This window comes from Sceloporus occidentalis, unplaced genomic scaffold (assembly GCF_023333645.1).
Source record: "Sceloporus occidentalis isolate IW3139 unplaced genomic scaffold, rSceOcc1.0.p SCAF_5, whole genome shotgun sequence".
Lineage (NCBI taxonomy): Eukaryota > Metazoa > Chordata > Lepidosauria > Squamata > Phrynosomatidae > Sceloporus > Sceloporus occidentalis.
In genome coordinates, this window is record NW_028316985.1 from 12,154,172 (window position 1) to 12,169,387 (window position 15,216).

A 15,216-nucleotide genomic window follows, 5' to 3' on the forward strand; every position below is an offset into this window, starting at 1 on the left:
CATCGATATTCAAACACTAGAAAAAGAAATTAATTTTGTCTCATTCACCTATTGTCTCTGTTTCAATTAGATAGATACTTGTACAGAAAATTAACATTCTCAATTGACTGAAGAAAACTTAGCCTGCAATCCTAGATAAAAGTACTTGATAGTTAAATTTCAGCCAATTCAAAAAGATGTATGTCTACCTTTACATGATCCACAGGATCACCTTGTTTGTCAGTAAAGGCAGCAATTTGAAACCCACTTACGAAAGACTAAGTTGTGTTGGGCTCAGAGGGAATACATCTGACTAAATATGCTCAGGATTACAGTATATAATGCAATTATATACATTTTACAGGTTATCACAAGCAGGTTTACCCAGAAGTAGGGATGTAAAGAATATTTGCACATTTTCTCATCCTTTAAGAAAAAGAAAGTGTTTCGACATAAAAGGTATCTGAAATGTCAATTTTTTTATCACTGTAAGAGGGTGAAAAGAACAAGTGCTATTTTCTGCTCAGAAGGAGATAAACTTGTGTGTGTGTGTGCATAAAAAAAAGCTCACAATATTTTTTACCAAAAATCCTGAAATGCAAAACAAAATTCCAAATTTGTTTTTATCATCCAGTGGTGAGAAAATGTTGGCTATTTGTGTTTCATCATGAAAAGTGAAATGTTAAGACTGACATTCCTACTCAAATATGACACTGATGTGCCTTCAATTTTAATGGGAGTTAATCCCAGGTAAGATGTGTACAGAAGATCAGTCAAGGAAATTTGCTGGCAAGTTAAAACGACAATAAATCATCTGAAGCAATACACTCTTTCATTTTTGATGGTGCACACTTAGTGGATACCACTGTAGTTGTCCTGTCCCAGATCTCAGGTGTCATCTAACATTTTATAGCTGCTAGTATTTTTATTTAAAATCTGCTGCTTAATTAGCAGGGGCAATTCTTTTAACTGATTGAAGACTTTTAAATGGACAAAACCAACCAATTAACTTTAAGTAGCATCCTTGTCATGTTCACTTCACATGCCCTTTCTGGGCAGAAGAATCCTAAGAGACTGTAGGGAAGAGATTTGGAGTGCCACATCCAAAAAATGTAACTCATTCTGACCAGAGCAGACAAACTCTCTCTCTCTCTCTCTCTCTCCACTCCCTCTCCCTCTCTCTCTTATATGTGTCATTGTGTGGTAGGGATGTTTTTCTAGGAAGTCCATTTATGCTCTGCTATTCAAAATGGTGGTCCATGGACTACTGCCAGTGCATAAACCATTGGCTGATGGTCCCTTGTGACTTTTCAGGAATGAAAGAAACCACTGTAGCCAATGGACAGAAATATGGTACAGTCAGTCTTCCATATCCACTGATTTTTTTAATCAATGGATTCAAACATCCACAGTGTTAAAATATTTTAAAAATATATAAATTTCCAAAAGCAAACCTTGATTTTGTCATTTTATATAAGGGACACCATTTTACTATGCCATTGTATTTAATGGGACATGAGCATCCATGGATTTGGGGAACCATGGGGGGGTCCTGGGACCAAACCCCAAGGCCTCATTCTACTGGTTCTTGGCACTTTATAAAAAAATGTATCCCTTCCCATTCAATAGCTTGAGATACATTCCATTAAGGTATGAGTTAATCTGTTTTTCAACAGCAGGCACATTAAATTTTAAGGGAGGAAGAGACAACCTTGGTGTTATATTCAATGTTGAATGGATTGCAAAAAATGAGGTACCATCTAAACCTCTGGGGCAGTTGGAACTCTTGAGAAGGTTGGTCGAAGGCATGTTGCCGACAGAAGTGGTGCAGCAAATGACACCTTCCCAACATATTCAAATCAAGGAGAACAGTACCAAGGCTGGTCAAGTTATTTTCGAATGGGTGACAGGGGATGCAACAACCCATTCTGGAGCAGATATTGGCATCTCAGTTCAAGGAGTTCCTGGATGTGGTGAATTATCTAGATCAACTTCAATATGATTTCAGGGCTGGTTATGGGACAAGATTTCAGGCCTTGTTATGGCTTTGGTCACTTTGGTGAGTGATCCCTGCTAGAGAACTGGACAGGTGGAGTCCTTTTAGTTCTGCTGTTTTTAATTTTACTGATGTGCTTTTAATTGCATCTTTAATCTATTTTATGTTTTATGTCCCAGTTGGATTTGCTTTACTTCATTTTGCTAAGATAAAGGTGGGATGTAGACAATCAGTCAAAGAAGGTTGCAAGTAAACCAGAAGATCCTGAGAAACCCACTTAGAATCATAGAATTGCTATTTAAATACCCTCTTTGCCACTTACCTCAATTCAGTGGAATTCTGTCCCTCTTGTACAAAAATGGAGCAGTACACATTGTAAGAAAAACTCTGGCACTTTTAAGTCATACGGTGCAGAGGAAGGCATAAGCCTGTTTGTGGTGACCACATCTATTCCTCACTCCAGGAAAACATGCCGAAAGTCTGCCAGCCCTCACTGCATAGGTACTTTGTCTACCTTCACGCCTGTTGTTCTACAGCAATTCCCATAAAGCTCCACAAAGACCCAGCTGTATAAACCAAGGCTGTCAAAGGAGGAATGGATAAACCAGGGAGGGGCGTCTAACATGTTGACCACTGACTGAGCATACTAGGATAAAGGAGCCTTGATGGAGAGAAATAATCGCCCATTGCTGTTTGTTTATTTTAACTCTTCTACCACAGACTGGAAACTTCCCCCCTCTTTTTTTTCACTCACTCGCTTGCTTCTCCTCTCCCCACCCCTTTAGTATTCCCCCACTGAGAGGCCTTTGTGATCTAAAAAGCAGCTGTACCCCCCACCCTCTGTTTCTTAACACTGGCAATTTTATACAGAGATCCATAAACTGCCTTAAAATAACCACTTGGCACCTTTCACAGTATCACACTGTACACCGTTTGAAATCCAAAAACACTTTTCTTTTTTAAATTCAGCAGACAGGAGACAAACAATGAGTGTCAGGGTCAAATCAGACCACCAGTGTTTCTCTCACTGGGAAAACATTTTTGCAGTCATCAATGCCTGATTCAAATGTGGATAGACACTTGATTCCTAGAAAAACTTGCTGCTGATGGTACAAATGGTTTCCATTGAGAAGCTATGTGTTAGATTCAATATACAAGTTCTACCTGCATTGGTAAGAAGTGGCACGCAAATCGTAACTTGAAAGTGCCATAATAAAATGTTCACTTCTGTACACACACACAAACACACACATGTCAATTTATGTCTTGCTCCATTCATCCATATGGATCCCTGATAGCAATCTCTGGCCCAGTTCACACATATCCTCAGCACCTAAATTCTACATGTGATGGGACCTTGGGGTGAATTTTAAGGCTCACACACAACTTCCTCCATTAGCACATATAGGCCCGTTACAGACGGGTGTAAAGTACGTCCTGGGGACGTACTAGGGTTAGGGAAAGTGCGTGCCTTATGCACTCATCCCACATGGGGGCCGCCATGACTATGTCACGACCGAACCGCCTCCAAACGGGGCGGCGCGGAAGTGACGTAGTGGGACCACACGAGGGCGCCTGGGACACCCTTTCCATGGCCCCAGAAGAAGCTCCGTTTCGGAGCTCCTTCCACAATTTGCATCACTGGCGCAGCCTCTACACGGCCCCTTTCTCCGCATCCCCGCCGCTGTCAGGTGTCCTTGGGGCATGAAGCCCCAAGGACACCCCTTTCTAGGCCGCAGGGAAGCGGCCTTTTGCCGCTTCCCCGCGGCCTGGAAAGCGGCAGATCAGGGCCTCAGAGGCTGCCACTGTGGCAGCTGAGGCCCTGATCCGGCGGGGAAAGGAGTGCCTACAGGCCGCCCCAAAAGGGCAGTCTGTAACGCGCCATAATGTACCATATGAAACAGAGCATACACATATATAGCCAATGCATATGCTCTATCTATACTTTTGGGGCAGGGGTCAACAGATCATGTATCAAAACTTAGAATCACCCAGGATCACAAAGTATGTATATACCCACTCTCTTCCAGGTCAGCAATCTCCGAAGATGCCAGCCACAGATGCTGGCAAAACGTCAAAAATAAACTCTTCTAGAACATGGCCACATAGCCTGAAAAACCCACAAAAAACTATGGATGCTAGCCATGAAAGCCTTCGACTTCACATCAGAACTTGGAAATGTTAGCTTTTTTGGACTATAACTCTGAAACAATAGCTTTAGTGAGTCCTAAGTACAAATGAAAATGGAGATTTGACTGGCAGCATACAACTAAGTGGGTATGTGTTGTTGTTTTTAATTGTGGCTTTGAGAATTTTCAACAAGTCCTCCTCCATCCCATTGAGCTGCCTCCTACACTAGTTGCACACTGAAGACAGATGAGAGTTTACCAAAAATATCAGTTAGGATTGCAGCTAGTGTCCTATTTTACAGGGACATTCCTCTGTTTGAAAGATGCCTTTCCCTGAAGCCTACTCCAAGCCCAGTTTAAAGATAAACAACCACAAGAAGACAGAACAGGTAGGGACCATCAAAAGGTAGCACCTGGACAATGACCAACCACAACCATCCTCACTATGATGAAATATTTATTTAAATTACATCAGTTAAAAAACATCTATACATACAAACCAGCATATGCACTTTTCGTGCAAATAAATTCTGTTTTTACAATTTAATCTTTCCTCATTTCTGATGATACACAGCTTTGGTAGACAATGCAGGAAAGAGACTAACAGCCCTCTTGGCTGTGGGAAATGAATCATTGCTTGCCAAAATGAGACATAACATGCCTAGCTGGGCACATAGTTTTGTAACCTCTCATCTCCACATAGCTGGAAAAGAGCCCTTTCTGAAATCCTGGACAGCCACTGTCAATCAATATAGGAAATACTGAACTAGATGAGCCAAGGATCTGAATTGGGATAAAGAGCTTGCTATGTTTCTCCCTTCCTGAGGAACAGCTCCAGGATTTCTTAGACATCCTCCTGCTACTCATACAGGAAACCATGCCACTGAAGTGGTGAGATGAAATAGTCATAGAGAAATCAGAGCCTTAGATATCAATAATAGATAGCAACAAGAAGGATAGTTGGAGCCAAAGACTGAGGATAGAGTTCCATACCTTTCTAATATCCAGCCAGCACCACACAGGAAATCTTTGCAACCAGAAAACACTTTTTCAGTCACGGTTGTGATTGGATTACTCCTTCATTCCTGAAATGAACTTTGCCATCAAGAGCTTGACTTGTCAAAGTGGTTCACATCCACACAATGATCTATAGCACACAATGATTTCATAAATATTGACTTCCAGGGCTTTACCCAAGACAGGACGCTAACTCTGAAGAATCTCTACTCACTTCAACACAACACCAGTTCAGAGTTGTGTTGAAATGAGCACAAACAACAGTTACCTGGCAATTAACAGGAATAAAAATTGTGTATGTGCCTTTAGGTTTTCTATCGACTTATGGCCATAGTTTTCATAGGGTTTTCTTAGGCAAGGACTACACAGAGGTGGTTTTGCCAGTTTTCTCTTCTGACATATAACCTATAGCACCTGGTTTTCATTGGTGAACCTTCATCCAAGTACTAACGTGGCTGACCATGCTTAGTTTCCACAATTAGAGGGAATTTGGTACCTCTGGGGTATTTAGGCATCAACCAGTGCTACTCAAACTGGTGGCCCATGGGCCAGGGTCAATCAATGAGGCATCAGCTGCCAGTTTCTGGAGAGTTTCCAGGGCACTAGAAGTCAATGGGCACAAATATGGTGCCAGTCTCGGACACACTTGGGAAGAAAGAAATGCTGGTCTACTGCATCAGACAGCTTAAACGACTATGCAACATTTAGAAAGGATCACTATGATTTGCCCATAAATACAATACATATCAATCATAGGAGAGAAGAAAGGTCACCTAGTGACTCTATGTCTGCTCCATCTGCTTTCAGAATGCTAACGCGGGATGGGAAACCTCATGACTGCTTCATGCCCTCTTTTTGGATAGTTCGCTGGGACCAGACAGCCCTTCAAACAGAGGGCTACCTTCCACAAAGTAGGACTGAAAATAAGCAGGCTGTGGAAGAAGCAGGGCTAAAAGAACTAATTACTTCTTGAGAATTGATGGTGCAGTACTTGAGTGTGAGAACAGAGAAGAAGTAGGAACTGCACCAAAATTTTATAGCAATTATCCAAAAGGTCATCACCTCCCTACCCCATCAGTTTTTTTAGTCACTCCGTCAACCAACCACTGTTCCATTGCTACTGAGCATGGGATTATTGGGGGAGGATGCTCATTACATTTCTGTTCCAATTTTTTTGCAGGGAGGGAGTCAACAAAATAGTTGCTAAAAGTGGGGGTTGTCATGACATTCACCTCTTGAGTCTGCTATTACAAGACACTGAGAAGTCTTAAAATATCACTGGTTTAATCCAGGGGTTAGAATAGGTAAAACCTCAAAGATTTCAATTGTTCTTAGGCTCAGAATTTACAAGTTGCCTTTGAGCAAATCATCATCCATAAGTCTCTGATGTGTCCCAGTAAAATTGTCACTCAGCCTTTCTCATCAACATGTGATTGTGAGTGTGTGTGGATATATGTAAAATATGATTGAACTGAAAGGTACTTTGTCATTTAACATTTCTATCTGACCTGCTAGTAATTGTAAGAAAACACTGCAATTATTTTTTAAATGGCATGTGGCCTAACAAATATAGGAGCATATATCTAGAGGACATCATAAAGAGGTGTTGTACTTTTTTTAGACACCCATCTGTCACCAAAAGCCAAACATACACATGGCAGGGCAGTCTTCAATGCAGATAATTTCCACTAAGCCTCTTTTTTTCTATTATCTCCAGCAGCAGTGTTGCTAACTATAACAGAGGTGACTTGGGCAAAATAAAGGGGAGTCCAGAATGAACACATGTCCCTTAAAAGCAATGAATGACAACTACAAATAGGATGAATAAGTGGGGAAACAAGATCAGAATTTTGGACTATTGTGTCTTAAATTATAATATCATTTGGAAGGAACTGTGCCACACTACAATTATAAGAGTATGTCCTATTCACCTGCAAAATTTGGATTTGCTGGGGGCAGATTAGCAGAATCTCAATCTCTCTCTCTCTCTTTTTAAAAACACATTTCTCTCCCTTGAGACAGATCTTCAAATGGAAAGGCACTATCTGATGAAATATCAGAAAGTGGAGGGGGGTTGGCAAACACCAGTTAAATATAATTCTGCACTTAGTATCAATCTCCAGTATCAGTCCTGCAATTTATAAATCAAACATCACAACCTCCTTGCCAGTTCTGGCATACTCTGCAACATTCTATGAACTGTCAAACCTGCCATCCAACCTTTGCCTAAAACAATATCCATAGCAAATGCAAGGTTTTCCTTCATCAAAAACACCTGAAGCAGTCCAAGTTAGATAATATCAACAACATTTTCTAGGGTGGGATAGGATTTGATACTCAAGTACCACAATAATGGAATTCATCTACATGCTCCATTTCCCCCCTGAAAATGCATTATTTGCACAATCAGAATTACAGAATTTTATGAATGTATTCACTGTACAGTTGTAGCAGTTTGATACCATCATGGTTCCATCTTATGAACTTCTGGGATTTATTGTTTGAGAAGTGTTTTCAATTCTCTGCTAAAACAGCTCTATTGAAGTCCTGTGAACTATGGTATTAAATCTCTCTACCAGAGAATTCTAAGGAACTTTACCAAACTACAAATTCCAGGATCTCATAGGATGGAGCCATGGTGGTTAAATTGGCCTCAAACTGTAGTGTAGTATGGTGTGTACTATAGACACACTATATTTGTTCAGAAGAACACCAGTAATAACAACAGCAGGAACTCATCCCCACATTCTTTTTTTTTTCCATGTCGAGTGTGGTTATCCTCATAAACCGGATGTGTGAAACTGCTGCTCTCCATCATGACATTTCATGAACAATCACAGATCACTGCCGCTTGCCACCTCAGGCAATTATTCATAAAATAGGACTGAAGCTGAGAGACAAAATCCCTATCATAGGTTGGCTGTCATCCATAATAGAATGGCTGTCAACTAAATTGAACATAGGAATAAATCCTGAGATAATCTAGCCCTGGTCTTTGACGTAAGAAGCTGGTCTTCTGATTGTTTGGCAGGGCTGCCTGTGATACAAAACTACTCACTCAAATAGTTTATACATACAGCTTCCTTATAACATGGATCCAAGCATGGACTTATTGAATTATGCATGATCCAGAGAAGGTAGAATCCCCATCTCACACAGTGTGGAATTTGTTAACATCCTATGAAACTGACTGACAACAAACCCAAGTCAAAGTACCGCTTCATGCATTACCTATTAATCTACAGGATTTGCTTCCATGAGAGGTGGTAGTAGGTGCTAGTTTAGTTGGCTATGGTGAAATGAGGTTATCAACATCAATGGCTTCTAGCCATGATGGCTCTATAGAACCTCCAAGGTTCAGAGTCAGCAACAAGGAGACAGTATGTGGACTGGGAAAAACAGGGAGGAACTATTTCTTTTATGTCCTTTATGTCAGATTCTTCGTGCCTATAACTAGGCACTTTAAGAAGCAGGATTCTGGATTAGAATAAATTTTAGACCAATCCAGAAATACGTTTGATATATTTATAGTCTGATTCAGAAATCCTTTTCCTATATTCAGAAATGTTCATCCTATCTTAATGGAAGATTACAGCTTGTCTTCCACAAGGGAGGGAGGGAGGAATGAAGATTCTTCTTGTCTTGAAAGCAGATTTGTAAGTTTGTATAAAACAGTGGCTCCAACTTAACACTGACCATGCAAGGAGACATCAAGTGACTCACCACCTCCATGTCTTCAGCAAAACCAGCTCTCAATAAACTCTAGAGAGAAAAAACTTAGCTAATATTTCTGTACCATACCAGGACAACAACTATAAAGCTGTAGTCTACCTTTCATGGATGTTTTTATACCATAATATCATTTTTCGTTAATAGCATAGCACAAGATTGTGTGTATTATATATTTGTTGATCACCAGCAATGAGTCAAAACTTCAGAGTTAGAACATACTGCATAACTCTTCTCTAATTCTGGATTTTTAATTTTACTTTTCTTCTTCTTCAGATAGTACTGCAAACTGGAGTGAATGTTATGAAAAGGAGCTGGGGGCAAGCACTGGGAAAGGACAATCCACCCACTCCTTTCTTTTGCACCTCTGTTTAAATCCCATCTTTGTTTAGAATGCCATACAGCCTTACCTACCGGCTCAAGAAATGCCTGAGCCAGTGAAATGCAGTATTGTAGAAAGTGATGGAAAGTTGGATTGGAAAACAGCTCTCTGCCAAACCTTTCTTTGGGAAACTAATCTGACAGTGTGAAAGAAGGCTATTATGCACTGAGCTCAAACCTACCTCAGTTACCGACAACTTGGGTGGATTGTTAAAAGCAGTGGCCTCTGGTTTGGTTTAAGACACATTTCATTGGAAATGCTACCTCTTGAGGTTTATCGTCACTCATTCCTATATGCATTAAGTCCATCAATGCATACAAGCACATTTTTCTTTTCTTCTGCCCCCAGTTTCTGGATTTTCCAGTGTACCAATACAAGTATTTCTGAACAGTAAGAAATCCCCTTCCCATATTTAAACCATAAGCTAAAGTCTTAAATATTTAGGAGGATTCCCTAGCGGAGTGCTTTCAGCATTGCTGTGTGATTCCGGTTGTGTAAATCTATCTGCGAGGCAGACAGAAATATGGAGATTTATAGCTGGGGGTCTCTGCAGACCACTTTAGGATGACAGCTTCAAGATTATAGGAATCCTTCTATTAAAGATACTCCAGGAAAAAAATGGAGGTGTGTGCATGTCTGGAGTGAGTTAACTAGAAGAGCTGGAAAGCTGTTCAACACACAGGAACCGACTCTTTCCTCACTCTGCAGTTTGAGCTAGGCATAGAATTGTCCTTTCCTGATAGTTTCATCTTATGTATATTATTTCCCTCAGTATATATACACATCACTTTCAGTGTCCCTAGGAATTCATCACGCACGCACACACGCACACACACACACAGCAAATGCATTGTGCAGATGGCCATGTGTGGGGAAGGGACATTTTAGGCCCAGTTCCAAAAAAACAAGAAAGCACAAAGATGGGGCTTTCTAGTTGACGTTTTAAGGGTATATTCTCATAACACCTTTCCTTGCTCCCATGGAATTAGGCTTCTAGTATAGCAGATTTTGGCTTGTGGTATTAATATATGCTAGCAAAGCTCACCAGCAATATCTACCTCACTTCTCCCCTCCTCATTCCACTCCCAAAGAAGAAAATTAAAAAGGAAGAAAGGAAAGGAAAAACATCCAAGCAAATGCTTTAGTGATAGTGTTTCAGTGACAACTGGCTACTGGGGGAACAAAAATGGGAAAAGGCTATTGCCTCCATGTCCTGCTCATGGTCTATTTAAAGGATATCTCTTTGGTCTCACTCAGTAGGGCTTTATTACAGTCCAAATTACAGATCCCTGCCATTATCTGTCATCATATATTGGCTAATATTAAGAGACTCTTGAAATTCCACCTTGGACCTCAGCAAACATGCTGGATAAATTTTGATAACTTGATCTCTGCTTAACAAGCCACAATATGCATGTGCTTTTGTGCAACTTTGTGGAGCAGCTTTGCCTATCCTTTCACTCAAATGGATTGACAAGCCAGGACGCAATATAAGGTGTTGGTGATGACCTATAAAGCCCTAAATGGCCTGGGCCCAGGATACCTGAAGGACCGTCTCTCCCCATACATTCCGCCCCGCACCCTCAGAACATCTGGGCAGCAATTACTTAGGGTTCCCGGGGCAAGGTTTGTCTCCACTACCAGGAGGACATTTTCCATCGCCGCCCCGGCCCTTTGGAACACGCTGCCCATAGAGCTCCGCTCAGCTACCTCCCTGGCCCAATTCAGACGGGACTTGAAGACCTACCTGTTTGGGATAGCATTCCCTGAATAAGGTCCCATAGGCCCCCCTCCCCCCCGCCGCACCGGCAACAGGATTGGCTAACCTGGGGCCTTTTGTTTTTATGTTTTATGTAATTCGTGTATGATTTTAATGTTTATTGTTTATTGTATTTTAATTGTTGTAAACCGCCCTGATCTGATGGAAGGGCGGTATATAAATAAAAATTTTATTTATTATTATCATTAAGTCAGAGCAAGACATCCTGACTGGGAAACTGTAGTTAATGGCTTATGAACATTGCTGAATAAAAAGCTGTAATTCCAAGTTGGCTTCTGGATCCTGGCTTGTTTGGAAGCCACTGGCCATAATTCTCAGTTTGGCCATAACAAGAAAATATGGTTGAGTACAACTTCTTGCACTCCCCCATCCTCCCAGGATGTGAAGAAATTTAACTTCATGCAGGTCCTTGAAATTCATACCTTGGATTATTAGGCCAAAATTCAATCAGCTCAATTTGCCAATCATTTCTTCCCCTCCTCACTAAATTAACATCAGTTAAAAGCCAAAAAGCCTGGGGGAGATCATTTTTAAGCACTGGAGAATCCAAAGGTATTTCTAAAAGAAAAGACAACTGTAATAAAATGTGTGTGCATCTACGTGTGACATGCTTCTAAGCAATCATTAATTAACCGGGGTGGGTGGGGGTTGAGCATTTCTTCCATTGATGACAATTTTCCATAGTGGAGAATCACCTGAAAGACTAATAACATATCAAAACACTACCTTATAAAGAGCAGATGCAGGTGCAAAAATGGACTTTGTATTATGGAAATCTTTGCCCTAATAAATCCGTTAGCCTTTAGGGCACTACAAGACACTTTGCTGTTATTGATGGCAGTGCGAGTTTAATTTATTTCATACCACTTCAGTTCTTGATAGTGTCATACAATAAATCAGCCAATGGTGGTGATGTGGATTCTGTGCTGCAAGTTTACACCTGTCATTTTAATAGACAAAGTTGATTCCTCAATTAACTAAAGTGCTTATCCTCTTTCTTACCATACACGGTCCTACTTTCACTACCAGCTAAATAACTACTGTTCCTCTGTTTATGATGCCCAAGCTGAAAACAGCAATATCATCTCTATATTCTCTTGTATTAAGTATTAGACTATGGTTGTGAAAAGAATATTCTATCTAACGCTATCTGTCCAGAGAACAGCTTATCAGTATAACACACACATTAATTTTATAATACTTGGAGAAGAATAATATATATGTAGAGAAAGGATGCAGCCCACTGTAGAGCAAAGACTTTGCACTAAGAATAGTTAACGCTATTAATTCCTACATTGCTACAGATGTTGGGGTAGGGGCTGAAATTCAGACTGAGGCCAAGACGTTTGTCTAAGACCACTTGGTGAATTTATGCCAGAGAAGAGTTCCAAATCAGGGTGGCTATATCCTACTTCATGGCTAAGTCATGAGACTGGACACCTCCCACGTACTTATCGGTAAGATTTTTGGCTCAGTAATTAAAGTTTCACTGTGAATCAGAGTAGATATAATATAATGCACAAGGTTGTTGTATGAGGCTACTCTCTATCAGAGCCTAAAAAAATAAATAAATACTGTTTTGGATAACAGTTCCCAAAACGCCCTGGCCAATGATGAAAACAGAAGACAATATCAGTATTATTAAAACAAAGACAATTACTTTGTGTCTTTTAGTTTGCCAAAGTTGACAAGCAGGCATAAAGCACTCAATTATCATTAAAAGAACTGAGAAAGGGGAACCAAGACCTGGAACTGTAATGATCTGATACTGTACATAGTCTTACATCAAAGTCTTCCTGCTAATTTTGGAGAAGTAATTATATGAACAGCTTGTCTTAAACATTTTATGTATCATTCTAAATAAAAATCTTCCATAACTCATTTTAAACATTTTTTCTCAGGGAATACCCCCCCCCCCCAAAAAAAAAAAAACCAAAAAAAAAACCCTGTTGCTCCCCTCTGTGTTTTTCATCTTAGGCCTTCACATCTCTAGAGATGACAGTGTAATATGCAATCCTGGAAAGACCCTTTGGATGAAAAATCTACAGGACTGCAAAGGGTGATATGTGTTACGACTATAGAAGCCACTGCAGTTAACTAGGAAAGTGCCCTCTTCTTCTGCAGAGAGAATCTTTCTCAGTGTCAAAGATGATAACTGTATAGTTATTTTGAAAAGCTTGGAAACATTATTTTTTAAGCTCGCATCTCTTAAAAGAATCCCCCAGCCAGCATTTCCCCCACAGACCAGGTTGACTGTGGGAATTATTGGACTGTAGTCAAAAATGAAAAGGAAAGAAAAAGTACATTTTCCAAGCTCTGATCTCTCATAACACTAGAATGAAGTTTGTTCAATGAAAGTGACTGGCAATAGGTTCAAAACAAGGGGGAGGATGGGGAAGGAGAAATATTTATTTTCAGATCTGGCCCAGTATTGCCTACACTACATAGTCTGGCACTGGCTCAGCAAAATATCAGGCAGTAGTCTTTCCCACTCTAATTGAGAGAGAATGGGGATCAAACTTGGGATCTTTTGCATGGAAAGTATGTGATCCATCACTGAGCCACAACCCTTATGTAGCTGATGTTTCAGTTGCAGAACTGAAAGGCCGTTTTTCCAATGCTGTCTTCAGCAACCCCAAATCCTAATGGCTTCCCTTTCCCACACAGATATAGCACTGCTCAGAAATCAAACTCAGAGACAAGAAAATCAGTGGTTATGAAAAGCTAGTATTTACAATAGCCCTTACTACAGGTCCAATAAACCTTCATGATACCTGGGCGAAGCATATATTCAATGTTGCCTTTAGGGTAATAGCATGGCACGAACAGTAACAGTGACATATAATGTTGACTGGCACTATTTCAGGAACAAGCCTATATTTCTTGAGACATAATATGTGGTTATAAAAACTGCTTTCAGGCCTTGTTTCATTATATTGGAGCCTCCCATGCCTCCTTTATGGAGAGATATATGTTCAAATAAAATGAAGGAGAAAAGGAGCCCCCCTCCCTATTATTTTTAGTCATAATACATTTGAACACCATTCAGAAACAAACAAACAAATGTAGGAGGCACCATGGTGCAGTTTGAAGTCACAAGGAATGCAGCTGGTTCTTTCTTTCTTTCTTTCTTTCATTTTTTCATCTAAGAACAAATCTTTGCATTGCTGCATCAGTTTTCACATCCAGCCTTGTGATCTTTTCATGCACCTGGTACTCTTAAGTACTGCCAGGTCAGTGTATGGAGTGGAAAGTGGGCAGAACATGAAATCAGGTGATGGGCCCTTTTTGATTATGGAAGAGAATCCTATCTGATCATGTATGTTACTTTCAACAGTTGTTGTTGCTGTGTTTTATTTTAACTTTCCAAGATTTAGATAAGTATTGTCTGTGTAAGATCAGATAGGCCGATGAGAGATCTAGATTAGCTGTATAGGCATATTCTTACCAAGGCGCAGTTGCCAGGAAAAGTGCAATACATGTATAACCACCCTCCCTTTCCTTTAATCCAGAATTCTTTAGGCTCATTTTCTCCTTATTCATGGGAAGGTAATGGATTAAGCAGAACATTACTTACTGTTACAGCCACTCATAGTAAGAAGGATTAATTAGGACTTTTCTACTCTTGCTATTTCTAAAGATATTAAGTTCATCCAGAAAATAAATGTGACTTTAGTCAGATAGACAGCCTCAAATGACATGGCTTAGAAAAAGGCTCTCTTCCCAACAGTAGAACAGTTTCCTTCAGCACCTTCATCTTGGTGAGAGAAAAATCTGATTGCCTAAAAGAGAACACGGTAAATACTTGTTTTGCAATTTTTTTGATACTAATGCTTGTTTATGTACCTACAAAATTGCTTATTTAATATGGATATAAGTATATTACATTGGGCCCTTGGTATCCGCTCGGGTTTGACTCCAACCACCCCCCACCCCCACCCCCTGCATGGATACTAAATTTTGTGGATGCTTAAGTCCCATTATATACTCTCTCTGGCTTTGCTTCGCGAACGAAGATTCAGGAAGGACTCATCCCACACTTTGTACAAGCGCATTGGTGACTAAAAAGGCCAATCCGAGACAAACAGGTCTGGTTGCAGAAAGCACAGTGGAAGGTCTCCTTGGGTGATGTTTCCGGGTTGTGGTTCTTTCTGCGTTGTCGTTTCTCTTCGAGACTCGTTCGCCGTGAGCTTTTGAAAAAGGC

The 15,216-nt window shown here is 40.4% G+C and overlaps 1 protein-coding gene across 5 annotated transcripts in view; it reads right to left on the reverse strand.

Annotated features, from left to right (window-relative positions):
* Nucleotides 1-15,216, reverse strand: part of SOX5 (SRY-box transcription factor 5) — a 454,554-nt gene that overhangs the window by 404,634 nt on the left and 34,704 nt on the right. The window lies entirely within an intron of this gene.